Genomic DNA, 14,993 nt, shown 5'->3' with positions numbered 1-14,993 from the left:
ATCTATTTAGCTTAACAAGGAGGAGAGAGAGAGGTAAAGTTTTATTTACCCCAGTTTACATTAAGGTGAAACTCAGCCGGAGAAGTTAAGTGAAGTGACATGATCGCAGTATAGAAGTACTATAGGGACAGAAGAAATTTGATAAAGAGCTCTTCAGTCTAGTAGACAAACTTATACCAAGAACCAACCACTGGAAGTTGAAGCTAGACAACTTAGACTAGAAATAAGGTGCAGATTTTTAATCGGGAGGGTAATTAGCCATTGGAACAATTTACTGAGTGCTGTAGTCAATTCATCATCACCAGAAATTTTTAAAATCAAGATTGGATGTCTTTCTAAATGATATGCTCTAGTTCAAATGGAAATTATTTAAATCCTATGGCCTTTTGTACAGGAGGTCTCAGACTCAGACTCTAAGGTCAGAAGGGACCATCGTAATAGTCTAGTCTGATCTCTTGCTCAATTGCAGGCCACAGAACCTCACCCACTCCTGAAACAGACCCCTAACCTCTTGCTGAGATACTGAAGTCCTTAAACCATGATTTAAAGACTTCACGTTACAGAGACTCCACCATTTACACTAGTTTAAACTTGCAAGTGACCTGTGCCCCATGCTGCAGAGCAAGGCAAAAAAAACCCCAGGGTCTCTGTCAATTTGATCTGGGAGGAATTCCTTCCTGACCCCAAATATGGTGATCAATTGGACCCCGAGCAGGCAGGCAAGACCCACCAGGCAGATACCCAGGAAAGAATTCCCTGTAGTAACTCAGAGGTCTCTTCATTTAATGTCAGACTAGATTATCACAATGGTCCCTCCTGGCTTTATAATCTACGAATGAAAAAGGCATAAAGGAGGCCAAAGGGCATGAAGTATTTTCAAGGCAAGCCTGAATGAGCGAGTTTAAAGTCTAGTAGCTCAGTGGACTATCAAAAACTAATTTTGATTACCCACCCCAAGCTATACATGTACATAGGATACAAAATTGATTCTCAAGCACAATAGCATTTTACCAGATTCTTTTCCATAGATTCATAGACTTAAGGTCAGAAGGGACCATTATGGTCATCTAGTCAGATCCTCCTGCACAATGCAGGCCACAGAATCTCACCCACCGACTCCTGGAACAAACTCCTAACCATAGCACTCAATTCAATACTAGTAGTCCTGGGGCCTTTCTAATTCCTATGATTGATATGTTCATAACCTCACACCAGTATGCCCCAGGCTACCACACTTATCATGGACCCTGGCGACAGTCACTTACAGTTAAGGTTGCAGAACAGTTTCCATAACCGCTCTCACTTTTCACACATACAACTTAAAAAAATGGATGTGAGATTTCCCATGATTTACGTGTGCCTAAAAGCTTTTTTGGTTGAAGGTCAAAAAACAAACAAAGCCTCTTCATCCCTTTTTATATTATGAGAATGTGAACAAAATACAGACTTCCCTTTAAAAAAATTCTAACTACATGATTTTCTTTTATTTTTGGCACAATCCTACAATAAAAACAAGTGAAATCTGAAGTTTAGTGTGGACAAGAGGGAACTCATTAGGGAACTGGCCTTTTGCTCGCTTTGAAAATAACTGTTTGATTTAATGAGAGATTTGATTTTTTTTAATCAAACATATGAACATATGCGACTGGAAATTTACAGTGATTCACTTAAACATAGGTGTGCTGCTAACATGCTTACATTTATGTCCAATGAGCTGTGGATTTTTTTTTCCCCAATTCGAAAATTAAATGCTAGGAAGTGTTACTATCCAATGCTAAGACTGTATTGCATGATCTTTTCCATCTTCCAGCTTATTGAGTTTAAGACTAACCCTGCAGTGTTGCATGTCTCTTGTAAATTGTGTGTGGGAGTGTACAGAACGTGCACTATTTTCTACTGCCATTCTTCTTGTTGAACAGGTAGCTTAAATACTCAGCTACTTAGCCACATATTACTTCATCACAAAGGAGTCTGTTATTAAAACAGGCAAGGTATGCTACTCTGTCATATTAACACTATGTTTGCAACCTTAACTTCTGCATATTGTGACTTGTGCAATTTTTACTTGCGGCATTAATGTTAACACATCCCCTCAAGCAATTTGCTGTAATTAGTAACAGCACTTACATAGCACCTTACATCTTCAAGTGAAGGCACTGTATAAACATTAAATAATTGCACCTCAAGAACCGTGCCAGGGACAGAGGTAAAGCTTTATTTACCCCAGCTTAAATTAGGGTGAAACTGAGCCAGAGAAGTTGGACTAAGCTGTCACAGCCATGATTAACCCCCAGGAGTTCTTGGCTGGTAGGCCCATTCCCTGATAGTCCCTTTTGTTCACCTCAGGGATCTGGGATAGATTTTGAGAAAGGTAGAAATTCTGGACTCTGGCAGTAGCTGAGTATACAATATTTAATGAGGTTTTAGAAGATGCCCTTCTATATTACCCCCTCGCCATCTTTAAATATCTTGCTCCAAATCCATCATTTTGTTTGGCTATTCATGCCTTAAGGAGAAGAAAGAAGACTGCACCACACACCGCCACTGGGAAAACTGAAACATTATTTGTTTATATAAGATTGTGTCTGTCTGGAGCTCTAGATGCAAGTGCAGACAACTGACAATGACACGGACAGAAATCTAGTAGGACCAACATTTATATTATGACCATCTCAAAATAGCAAAACTAAAATGTTCTCCCTGCATCACCTCTGCATCCCTTCCCCATGAGAATGCCTGAGATAAACAGATGAGCTTTTAAAATGTGCTCTGAAGGTGAACAGTTTCCACCAGCCCGATTACCAAAGTCCTCTATCCTCCATCAAGAGAGTCAGCTTAATACTTCTTTCCTCTCTCTCCTTCATTCACAGGAATTTTTGCGTCATATTTCATGGTACCCCTTAGGCCATAGCAACCTACACAATCCTGTTCACCAAGCTACCTGTCTTGCATTTTGGGAGGGATTTGAATGAGGCAAGAGCATCTACAAAAGCGTAGACAGGTTAAAAAAAAGTTAACTGAATGATGGAAGGGGAGGGAAGAGAAGGTCTCTAAAACAGGCAGAACTCAACCATGTAGAACTTGCAGATTAAGGCAAACAATTGGAATGGCACCCGGAAGTGAAATGCAAGCCAGTGCAGTACTCTAAATACAATTGTAATATGCCAACTAGATAGCCAGAAATGGCAATAAGATATAAATGTAATAAATACTTTTTTTCTCCACTTGTAGATGTATTTTCTTAATGGGTTTAATTCCCTGTGAATCAAAAGTATTTTCATGAAAATATCTTCATATCTTAGCCGGTACTGTTGGGGGTGAAATTAGAGCAGCTGTATATTTCAGCGGGTCCAAGAAAGAGAATAATTGGAATCAGCTAATTTGCTGATGACTTAGTTTGGAAGATAAAAGGATTTTCTTAAGCATTTGATATCTTCAGTTCAAAATTGTGCATATTCTATAATGTCAAGCGCAATCCAGTGTTAGTTATTTAGTGCCTGATGACCCATTTTGATTTACAAACCAAATCAGCAAATCTAACAACCCCACATTCTCACTCCTTAGTGGACCTTTCCATGAACAACTCCATATTATTAATAATTATTATTATTAGGAAATAATAGTTCAACAGGAGAAATATGCTTAATATAAAAATATTAAGCCTATCTGCCAAAAACACACAGACTTTACAGAGGAGCTCCCATACCATCTTCCCCTCTGTCAGACAACATGAGTGAAAAATCACTACACTCAAATTTGGCTGTAAGAGACACCAACATCAGTGTCCACGCCAGAGATTCTTCATTTCTTGCAGCTGCTTTGCACCTTTTGTCTTTTACTTATGTACACAGAGAGTGCAAAATGCCACCAGAAGACAGCATTTTACATTCACTTTGCACAAGTGTATGTGATGATACAAAGTATGACATGGAAAATCAGGTTCTCTACATTAAGAAGCTAGTTAGATTACAGCAGGCCGCAAATAAATGCTATTTATCCCGAAGGCAATTCTGGTCTGTATTAGATGCAAGCCTACTCTAGTCCTGAACCATGTGTTCTAGGAGGAAAAAGACAGAACCAGCTGTGATCACGGCAGAGGCCAGTAAAGATGTTCTTGTATCATGCTGGCCTGCCAGCACAAACCATGGACAAGACTGAAATAGTTCCTTGCAGTCATCCTTTCCCCATTCAACCCAGACTAGAAGAGTTGTTGCCAAGGACACAGGCTCCTGAGAAAAAAGAAAAAAGTGATTGAAGAGAATTATTCCTGTTCAACTATCTAGTAGAGCTAGTCAGAAATTTTTGGAGTATTTTTCCTTTGGAAAATGCTGATTTGTTGAATTGAAACGTTTCATAGAAACATGTCACCCTCCAGATAGAAAAATTGTTTCAAAAGAAAAAATTGAAAAACAGTATTTTGAAAGGTTTTGCATAACCTTCTTGGAATAGAATGTCTTGTATTTTCCATTTTGAAATGACTATTTGTTTTAATGTTATATTATATAATATCAAATAAAAAGTCTAAACTGGAACAAAATGTTTTGATTTTGTCAAAAAAGAAATATTGCAATCAACCCAAATTTCATTTCACAGAAGTTTTGAAATATTTGTTGTTGTTTTTTTAATTTCTTCCATTCCAAACATAACAAAATCAAGAAATCTGGTTCCGATCCAGCTCTGATATATACTCCCAGTTCTAATATCTACTCCCAGCTCTACTCTGATCTGCCCAAGACAGACTGAATAAGAAATAGCCAAGACAAGTATAAGTGATTTGTTATGCATCCACTGAGGAGTTAATGACTAATCTCACATACTAAACAAGAATGTGTACTGTTAATCCCATATTGGGACTACATCATTAAAATGTCTGACAACTACTAGCTATTGAAAGCTTACAAGTTAAAAAGCACATTTAAAAGGATCTCAAAACTGTGACAAGAATTATTGTTTAATAAGATTATACAGTCTTTTTACAATGTTCCTTGCCTTTCTAGATTAGCATGTTTGAACTCATTTACAGGGTTCACTGTATAGCTATTGCTGCTAGTTTGGTAATGTATCTGTCAACATCTAATAACAAGTTGAACCCACATGTCCTGCAATTCCATAATCCACAGGCATTTTCTTTGATTGCTGCAGCTGTCTTGAAGAAATTGGGACAGGAGATGTGGGGAATAATCAGGGCTTTGTCTCATATAGGCACTTAATACTGGTACTGTCCCTATAAAATTCAGGATACCTGGTCACCTTAGTGTGTAATGAACTACATTATAGTTATAGATCTGCAAAACCACACAACACAGCTAGGTGCAATCACTCTTCCTTGGGTCTATAAATACTGCAGAGGCAGTCCTTGCTATTTGCTCTAAAGCTTGCCCGCTGGCTGGTCACACAACATCTGCAGGCACCCAACTATTTGGGTTTGGAAGAGAGGCTGCTGGGCTCTGGGGGAAAATGTCTATATCTGTACAAGCATCATTTAAACACTCTGGGTTAATGTAGGCAACTCATTCCAAGTAACTACCGTTAGATTTTTTCAGTGCAATTTGTAAGATAACAGGTAGTGCAGCTCTAGTTAAGAGTCTGTCCCCATCTCCGTTTCAGATGCCTTTATTTCTAAGAGTGTGCCTACACTTACGGCTCTGCAGCAGCACAACTGCACCGGTGCAACTATGCCATTGTAGTGCTTAGCAAAGACGCTACCTATGCTGACAGGAGAGCTTCTCCCATTAGTGTAGGTACTCCACCTTCCCATGAGATGGGAGCTATGTCAAAGAGAGAAGCCCTTCCATGGACATAGAGCTGTCTGCACAGGGAGTTCGGTTGGTATAACTGCGTTGCTCAGGGGTGAGGATTTTCCACTCCTGAGCGACGTAATTATAGGGACATAAATTTGTAGTGTAGACCAGAGCTAAGGGTACAATTACTGATTTTTTTTAAAAGTTGAATGATTGATTGGCTCCCACCTTTTATGTGATCATCATATTACACCTACCTAGATGAATTATCAATATGACAATAAACAATCAGGAATTTAAAGAGGCACTGTCAAAGTTGTTAGACCACAAACCTGTCTGAACTAGTTATACACCCAGATACTTTGATAATGGGCATTGCATATAAAAAGTGTGTAGTAAATAAACATTGCTTTGCTTTCTACATATGAGATCAGGGATGAGACGAACATGAGGAAAGAAATTACGTGCATACATTTTAGAATATTTATACAAACATTAACATTAGCAGTAGGATGCACCCCTGTATTCACATTCTACACACCATTGTAACAATCTTTGCATAAAATGTGGCCCTGTGAGGTATGTTTTGAAAGCTAATAACTTAGTGGTCAAAAATATCATGGTGAAATGTATGTAGCAACATTGTGCGTAAAAGTTGTGTGTAAAGGCACATGTTCAAACTCACACTGGCCTGATTAGGCAGAACTGGTCAAGTAGGCCTGTCTTAAACAAAGGGATGTGTGTTTACCTCAGTTTGCATATAAACTGTAAACAGTGTCCTTGGAGGGGGAAGAAAGAGGGGGAAGAAAGAAGACAAATACAATCTGGTTTTCAGCATACACAGGTGAAAAGAAAAAGCATGAAGCCTCCTTCCTCCATCAGACTCCATGTCTCCTTGCTCTCAAACTAGAAAGAACTTTAATGAGGGGTCACGCTCAAGAAAATGCTTTTTAAAGGGTGACTGAACTATAAAATAAGTAACATGTAAAAAACACCCCAAGTTCTCTCTTCTCTCCATTTCTCTCTTTTCGTTTAAGATGAGACAAGAAACAGCTGGTGGACCATGGGAGCAGATTCTGGCCTGAGAATTTGGTCCGCAATGTACTGAAAACCTGTAGTAAGAATTTTATCTTGAACCAAGTCTAGCATGTTCACTTTAGTATTAGGAAGCATTTTACCTTTATTTTTCTTGTAACCATTTCTGACTTTATTGCCTTAATACCTGTACTCTATTAAAGACACATCTCTTTGTAGTTAAATAAACTTTTTTTATTCTTCAATCAAAACTAATCTAGTGATGTGAATTGTGTGGGTAATTCCATTTAAAGTGGCATCTTGATTCCCCTTAAGAGGAGCAACAGAATATATGGACTGTCCAGAGGAGAGCTGGGCAGTGCAGAACACATGTTTTTTGGGCGGAAATCCAGGACTGGGAGTGTGCTGGCTCACCCTATAAGTAGTAACCAAGGCTGATAAAAGCTTGAGTGTGGCTGGTGTTTACTAACAGGCTACTGGGCTCAGAATTACTGGACCAGGGCTGTGGCTATACATAGACACTCAGGGTGTGTTCAGCATGCTGTTTGCGAAGAGCCCACGTTGGGAACCACAGCAACACAGCATTGTGAGACACTCCAGGGCAGGGTGTGACACCCCTCATCACTGGTCTGAATTGCATCCCGAAATGTCAGAGATGTACAGAACTATAGTACTACCTATTCTGAGTGGAAGAAATAATTTGGATAGTCCAGACACTATCATGTGGTACATAAAGGTAACAATCAATTTTAACAGCGACCAACACACTGCAGGTTACATTTCTGGCCAACTAAGTTTGAGTCAATTCAGTTAAAGATAACCCAAGCCTGTTCAAAGGAATTTGTAGCCAGTTGTGGAAGCAACCCTCTCACCTCATAGCAGACAAGCACCTGAAACATTTAGGTCAGCACTACTGATGTCCCATGTTAAGGGTCAGGTACTTGCTCACTACACTAAAGAACCTTATCATGAGCAACATATGAATTTGGATACATTTTATTTCCATATAACACATAAGGCATAATCCCAAGTAATTAGTGAGAAGAGTCCTGATATCTGGTGCTCCAAATTATTTCAGTGGAACTAGAAATAGGGTGGAGAGCTCTGGAGAAAACACTTCTAATAGAAAACAACAATTAAGCACAAACCCTATAGGGAGTCTCATGAGAAGTTGCTGCAGGAGCCTATTGCCCTATATCCTGACTGCACTGCACATCTATTGACTTTAAAGGGCAGTTCTGATTCAAGCATTGTGGGTCTCTGAACACTAATTTAGCAGCTCACAGTTGCTTTAGAAGAGAGGCATTCTCCTCTCAAATCTCAGATGGACTGGCACTCTTAAGTATTTGTGGATGTAAAATCTGCTGGTATTCTCATGAGAAGCAAAAAGTAAAACAAGAGGCCAACTACTGACTGCAGCATAAATACACAACCAGTTCTGGTTATATTACATATTTTCTCCTGAGTTACTACACCTCTGAATGCAGTTTTGCAGACCCTCTGTGCTATACTTGTTATTTTAAAAGTATTTTTATGAAATATATTTCACTGGTACTGTACTGAGCCAATGAGTGGGAGAAGGTAAGAAACTTCTCTGGAGACCATGAATTATGATTGAGACCAAATGATTTCACCTTGGTATTATGGCACTGCAAATGGCACCTATAGTAATAGAAAGTGTCGGGCAAACTTAACAAGGCCCTATTTTCTGTTGCTTATAACTCTGGCAATCTAACCGAAATTTTCTGTGCTGAGTATCTGTCTCAAGTTGAATATTTCTGGAAAATCTTCAGAAAAAATGATTCAGCCTCTCTAGAATGAGTATTAGGTACATTGATTTGCCCACATAAAGTAGTTACAACCATTCCATTGAGAAACTCTACCACGCCCATACTTTGGAACAGATACTTGAAATTTGACAAGGGAATCACCTTGGCAAAAACGCACATCGCTGATACCACTACTATGAAAATTTGTTCCATTTAGGAGTCTCTGAAAAATCTCAGTTCATATTTGTTCCATAAAGACTTGCTAGAGTTTGGCACTTAAATTTTCCCAAGATTTCATCTCTGCACCACAGTGCAGCCTGGGCTAAGCAGAACTTTTCGTGCAATCGTTTCTCCTGGAAGTCGCAGCCACTGCGGCACAAGAATTGAAAGCAGGGAAACTGTCACCTGTGCTCTCAATGCTCCCCATTATGGTGCCCAGGCAGTGCGCAGGAGAAAGAGGTAGCCACCTGACTGAAATGCAGAGGGATGAGAAGCAAGACCTGGGAGGTAGGAGAAAGATTAGGACAGGGACAAGGAGCCAATGGGAGGGAACAGAAGGGATGACAGGGACTGGGGTTGGGGCTGGTGCTGGGATGAGGACAGGCTGGATGGGCTACAGGCAGAAGGAACTCAGACTGCTTGAAGGACAGAGTTTACCGTCCAAAGATTGCTAGGCAAGGCTGAGAGCTTCCTAACTGGCCCTAGCCTGCCATCCTTTGATACCTAATCTCTTTAGGATTCTTTGATGGGGGGTGGGGCTAATTCAGAGAGAAGCGGGTTTAAAAAGCCAGTTTGTAAGCGATCAGCAGGGCTAGCAAAGAGCAGCAACAAATGTGAATTTTGCAAGGGAACGCGAAAGCATGATACACTTAAACATCATCTAAACTTAGGCCAATAACCCACCCCACCCCACACACCCCAAATTAAAAAAAAATGAACTACTTAGTTTATTGCACTGAATGCACCATGTATGATTCCCTACCTTGTGGGCAGATGGCATGTGTGTGCATTCAGTACAAGCAGCTCATGGCCCTCAGAGACACTGTGGGCTCTAAAGACCAGACTGACTGAACTAGTGGAGCTAAGGGAGACAGAGATGTATAGGCAAGACTTTCTAGTAAACAATAGAGCAGTACCACACCCAGTCTGAAAGTCTCTGTGCTGTTGAGCAGGGTCTGGAGCAGAAGGAAATGATCTCATAATTGAGGATTCCTCTCTAGGGGATCAGATTCCTGTTATTAGGAAGAGACAGGTAATAGTAATGGGGGACTCGATTATTAGAAATATAGATAGCTGGGTTTGTGACGAGCAGAAGAACTGCGTGTTGAATTGCCTTCCGGGTGCAAAGGCTGCAGACCTCTCAAGATATCTAGACAGATTTGTGTGCGGTACTATGTAGCAGCTAGTGATCGTGGTACATGTAGGTACCAATGACATAGCGAAAGGTAGGAGAGAGGTCCTGGAGGCCAAATTTAGGCTGTTAGGTAAAAGATTAAAGTCCAGGACCTCCATGGTAGCATTCTCTGAAACGCTTCCAATTCCACATACAGGGCCAGTTAGACAGGCAGAACTGCAGGATCTCAATGTGTGGATGAGATGAAGGTGTAGGGAGGAGAGATTTAGATTTCTTAGGAAGTTAATAAAATACATGTAGGAAGTAAAGAGAACAATCAAATGAAAAAGAGTCCCATTCAATTACATCACATCAAGGCAGGCAACTAAATATTCACAAATTTTACAAGTGCTTGTATACAAATGCAAGTCTAAATACTAAGATGGGTGAACTTGAATGCCTGGTATTAAATGAGAATATGGATATAGATAGATATCACAGAAAACTGGTGGAATGATGATAATTAATGGGATATGGTTATGCCAGAGTACAAAATATATAAGAATGATGGTGTAGGCCATGCTGGTAGGGGAGTGGCACTATATGTAAAAACAAACAAACAACCAGTCAAATATAGTAAGACTCTTAAATTAATGTAAAAACAACAGAGAACCTTTATGGATAGAAATTCCATACTTGCATAAATAAGAGTATAACAGGAATATATTATTGACCACTTGACCAGGATGGTGACTGTGTTTGTGAAATGCTCAGGGAGATTAGAGAAGCTACAAAAAACAGAAAAGCCAATAATAATGGGGGATTTCAACTATCCTCATATAGACTGGGAACATGTCACCTCAGCACAGGATGCAGAAATAAAATTTCTAGACACCATCTTCTTGGAGCAGCTAGTCCTGGAACCCACAAGGGGAGAGACAATTCCTGATTTAGTCTTAAGTGGCACACAGGTATAGTCCAAGAGGTAAATATAGCTGAATTGCTCAGTAATAGCAACCATAACGTAATTAAATGTAAACATCCTTATATTGGGGGAAAACACCAAAAAAAAAAAAATTCCACCACAGTAGCATACAATTTCAAGAAGGAGAACTACACAAAAATGGAAAATTTAGTTAAATGGAAATTAAAAGGAAAGGTGACAAGAGTGAAATGCCTGCAAGGTACATGGAAATTTTTTAAAAATACCATAATAGAGGCTCAAATTTTATGTATATCCCAAATAAAAATACAGTAAGAGAACCAAAAATTGCCGCCAGGGCTAAACAGAGTGAAAGAGGCAGTTAAAGACAAAAATTCATCTCTTAATAATTGGAAGTCAAGGCCTACTGAGGAAAATAGAAAGGAAAACAAATTCTGGCAAGTCAAGAGTAATTAGGCATGTACTTAAGAGCAACTAACAAAAGACACAAAAACTAACAGCAGGAACCTGCTAAACAATTTGTGAGTACTGGACATTCAAGGTGCTAAAGAAGCACCCAAGGAAGACAAGGCAGTTCCGGAGAAATTAATGAATTCTATGCATTGATCTTCACTACAGAGGACGTGAGGGAAATTTCCACATCTGAGCCATTCTTTTTAGTTGGCAAATCTGAGGAACTGTCCTAGATTTAGGTGTCAATAGAAGAGCTTTTGGAACAAACTGAAAATTAAACAGTAATAAATTACAAAGCCCAGATGATATTCACCCAAGAGTCTGAAGGAACTCAAATATGAAATTAAGAATGGCCCTACTGGGTCAGACCAAAGAGCCATCTAGTCCAGTAGCCTGTCTTCCAACAATGGCCAATGCCAGGTGCCCCAGAGGGAATGAACAGAACAGGTAATCATCAAGTGATTCATTCCCTGTTGCTCATTCCGAGCTTCTGGCAAACAGAGGCTAGTGACACCATTCCTGCCCATCCTGGCTAATAGCCATTGATGGACCTGTCCTCCATGAATTTATCCAGCTCTTTTTTGAACTCCGTTATGGTCTTGGCCTTCACAATATCCTCTGGCAAGGGAGTTCCACAGGTTGACTGTGCGTTGTGTGAAGAAATACTTCCTTTTATTTGTTTTAAACCTGCTGCCTATTGATTTCATTTGGTGATCCCTAGTTCTTATGTTATGAGAAGCAGTAAACAACAGTTCCTTATTTACTTTCTCTACCAGTCATGCTTTTACAGACCGCAATCATCTCTCCCCTTAGCAGTCTCTTTTCCAAGCTGAAAAGTCCCAGTTTTATTAATCTCTCCTCATACAGAAGCCATTCCATGCCCCTAATAATTTTTGTTGCCCTTTTCTGAACCTTTTCCGATTCCAATATATTTTTTTTTGAAATGGGGTGACCACATCTTCACACCATATTCAAGATATGGGAGTACCATGGATTTATAGAGGCAACATGATATTTTCTGTACTATTTTCTATCCCCTTCTTAAGTATTCCCAGCATTCTGTTTGCTTTCTTGACAGCCACTGCACACTGAGTGAATGTTTTCAGAGAACTATCCAAAATGACTCCAAGATCTCTTTCTTGAGTGGTAACAGCTAATTTAGACACCACCATTGTATATGTATAGTTGGGATTATGCTTTCCAATGTGCATTACTTTGCATTTATCAACAGTAAATTTCATCTGCCATTTTGTTGCCCAGTTTTGAGACATCCTTTTGTAGCTCTTTGCAGTTTGCCTGGGTCTTAACTATCTTCAGTAATTTTGTATTATCTGCAAATTTTGCCACCTCACTGTTTACCCCTTTTTTCAGATCATTAACGAATATGTTGAACAGCACTTGTTCCAGTACAGACCTCTGAGGACACCACCATTTACCTCTCTCCATTCTGAAACCTGACCATTTATCCCGAGCCTTTGATTTCTGTCTTTAAACCAGTTACTAATCCAGGAGAGGACCTTCCCTCCTATCCCGTGGCAGCTTACTTTGTGTAAGAGCCTTTGGTGAGGGACCTTGTCAAAGGCTTTTTGAAAATCTAAGTACACTATATCCACTGGATCCCCTTGGTTCACATACTTGTTGACTCCCTCAAAGAATTCTAGTAGATTGGTGAGGCATTACTTTCCTTTACAAAAACCATGCCGACTCTTCCCCAACAAATTATGTTCATGTATATGTCTGACAATATTGTTCTTTATTATAGTTTCAACCAGTTTTCCCGGTACTGAAGTCAGTCTTACCAGCCTGTTATTACTGGGATCACTTCTGGAGCCCTTTTTAAAAATTGGCATCACATTAGCTATCCTCCAGTCATTTGGTACAGAAGCTGATTTAAATGATAGGTTACAAACTACAGTTAGTAGTTCTTCAGTTTCACATTTGAGTTCCTTCAGAACTCTTGGGGGACTACCATCTGGTCCTGGTGACTTATTGTTGTTTAGTTTATCAATTTGTTCCAAAAACTCCTCTGATACCACCTCAATTTGGGACAGTTCATCAGACCTGTCATCTAAAAAGAATGGCTCAGGTTTGGGAATCTCCCTCGCATCCTCAGCCGTGAAGACCTATGCAAAGAATTAATTTAGTTTCTCCGCAATGGCCTCATCGTCCTTAAGTTCTCCTTTAGCACCTCAATTGTCCAGTGACCCCACTGGTTGTTTAGCAGGCTTCCTGCTTCTGATGTACTTAAAAAAAGATTGCTATTACTTTTTGAGTCTTTGGCTAACCGTTCCTCAAATTCTTTTTTGGTCTTCTTCATTGTATTTTTACATTTCATTTGCCAGTGTTTATGCTCCTTCCTATTTTCCTCACTAGGATTTCACTTCCACTTTTTAAAGGATGCCTTTTTACCTCTCACTGTTTCTTTTACTATGTTGTTTAGCCAGAGTGACTCCATTTTGGTTCTCTTATTATGTTTTTTAATTTGGGGTATACATTTAAGCTGACCCTTTATTATGGTGTCTTTAAAAAGTTTCCATGCAGCTTGCACAGATTTCACTTTTAGCACTGTAACCTTTAATTTCTGTTTAACTAACCGCCTCATTTTTGTGTAGCTCCCCTTTCTGAAATTAAATGGTATAAAGTTGGACTGCTGTGGTGTTTTTCCTGCCACAGGGATATTAAAATTTAATTATATTATGGAAATTGCAGAATTGCTAACTGTGGTCTGTAACTGACTGCTTAAATCAGGGTACCAGATGACTGGCAGATACGTAACATAATGCCAATTTTTAAAAAAGGCTACAGAGGTGATCCTGGCAATTACAGGTAAGTTAGCCTAACTTCAGTACCAGGCAAACTGGATGAAACTACAGTAAAGAACAGAATTATTGGACACAGATGACATGTTGGGAAAGAGACAACATAGCTTTTGCAAAGGGAAATCATGCCTCACTAATCTATTAGATTTCTTTGAGAGAGTCAACAAACATGTGGACTAGGGTGATCCAGTTGATATAGTGTACTTGGACTTTCAGAAAGCTTTTGACAAGGTACCTCATTCAAGGCTCTTAAGCAAAGTAGGCAGTCATGAGATAAGAGGGAAGATCCTCCCATGGATCAGTAACTTATTAAAAGATAGCAAATAAAGGGTAGGAATAATTGGTCAATTTTCACAGCACAGAAAACTGTGGGTCCCCCAAAGATCTGTACTGAGACCAGTGCTGTTCAACATATTCATAAAGTGATCTAAAAAAAAGAGGTAAAACGGTGAGATACTAGAGTTTGCACATGATACAAAATTATTTAAGATAATTAAGTTCCAAGCTGACTGTTAAGAGAGTTACAAAGAGATCTAACAAAACTGAGTGACTGGGCAACAAAATAGCAGATGGAATTCAATGTTGATAAATGCGAAGTAATGTACACTGGAAAACAATCTCAATTATACACACAAAGTGATGGCATCTAAATTAGGTGTTACCACTCAAGAAAAATCTTGGAGTCACTGTTGATACTTCTGTCATAGCTTCCCTACTCAGATTTGAACCTTAGCGTTCATAAACTGAGAAGCTAGCATGAACCCTCTAAGCTTAATTACCAGCTTAGATCTGATAGCCTGCCACCAACCAGGAATTCCAGTGCCTGGTACACTTTGGTCCCCCCAAAACCTTCCCTGGGGACCCCAAGAACCCAAATCCCTTGGATTCTTAAAACAAGGA

General features: G+C 39.5%; 2 protein-coding genes across 4 annotated transcripts in view; both read right to left on the bottom strand.

The window, feature by feature from the left end:
• Window positions 1-14,993, bottom strand: part of PRDM11 (PR/SET domain 11) — a 276,782-nt gene that overhangs the window by 11,430 nt on the left and 250,359 nt on the right. The window lies entirely within an intron of this gene.
• LOC116821720 (transmembrane protein 263-like) overlaps window positions 1-14,993 on the bottom strand; it is a 342,098-nt gene that overhangs the window by 299,143 nt on the left and 27,962 nt on the right. The gene's annotated exons all lie outside the window — the stretch shown is intronic.

The sequence above is a fragment of the Chelonoidis abingdonii genome, chromosome 4, assembly GCF_003597395.2.
Source record: "Chelonoidis abingdonii isolate Lonesome George chromosome 4, CheloAbing_2.0, whole genome shotgun sequence".
NCBI classification, from domain to species: Eukaryota; Metazoa; Chordata; order Testudines; family Testudinidae; genus Chelonoidis; species Chelonoidis abingdonii.
Note: the sequence above shows the minus strand (reverse complement) of the source record. Positions and strands in the feature narration are given on the sequence as shown.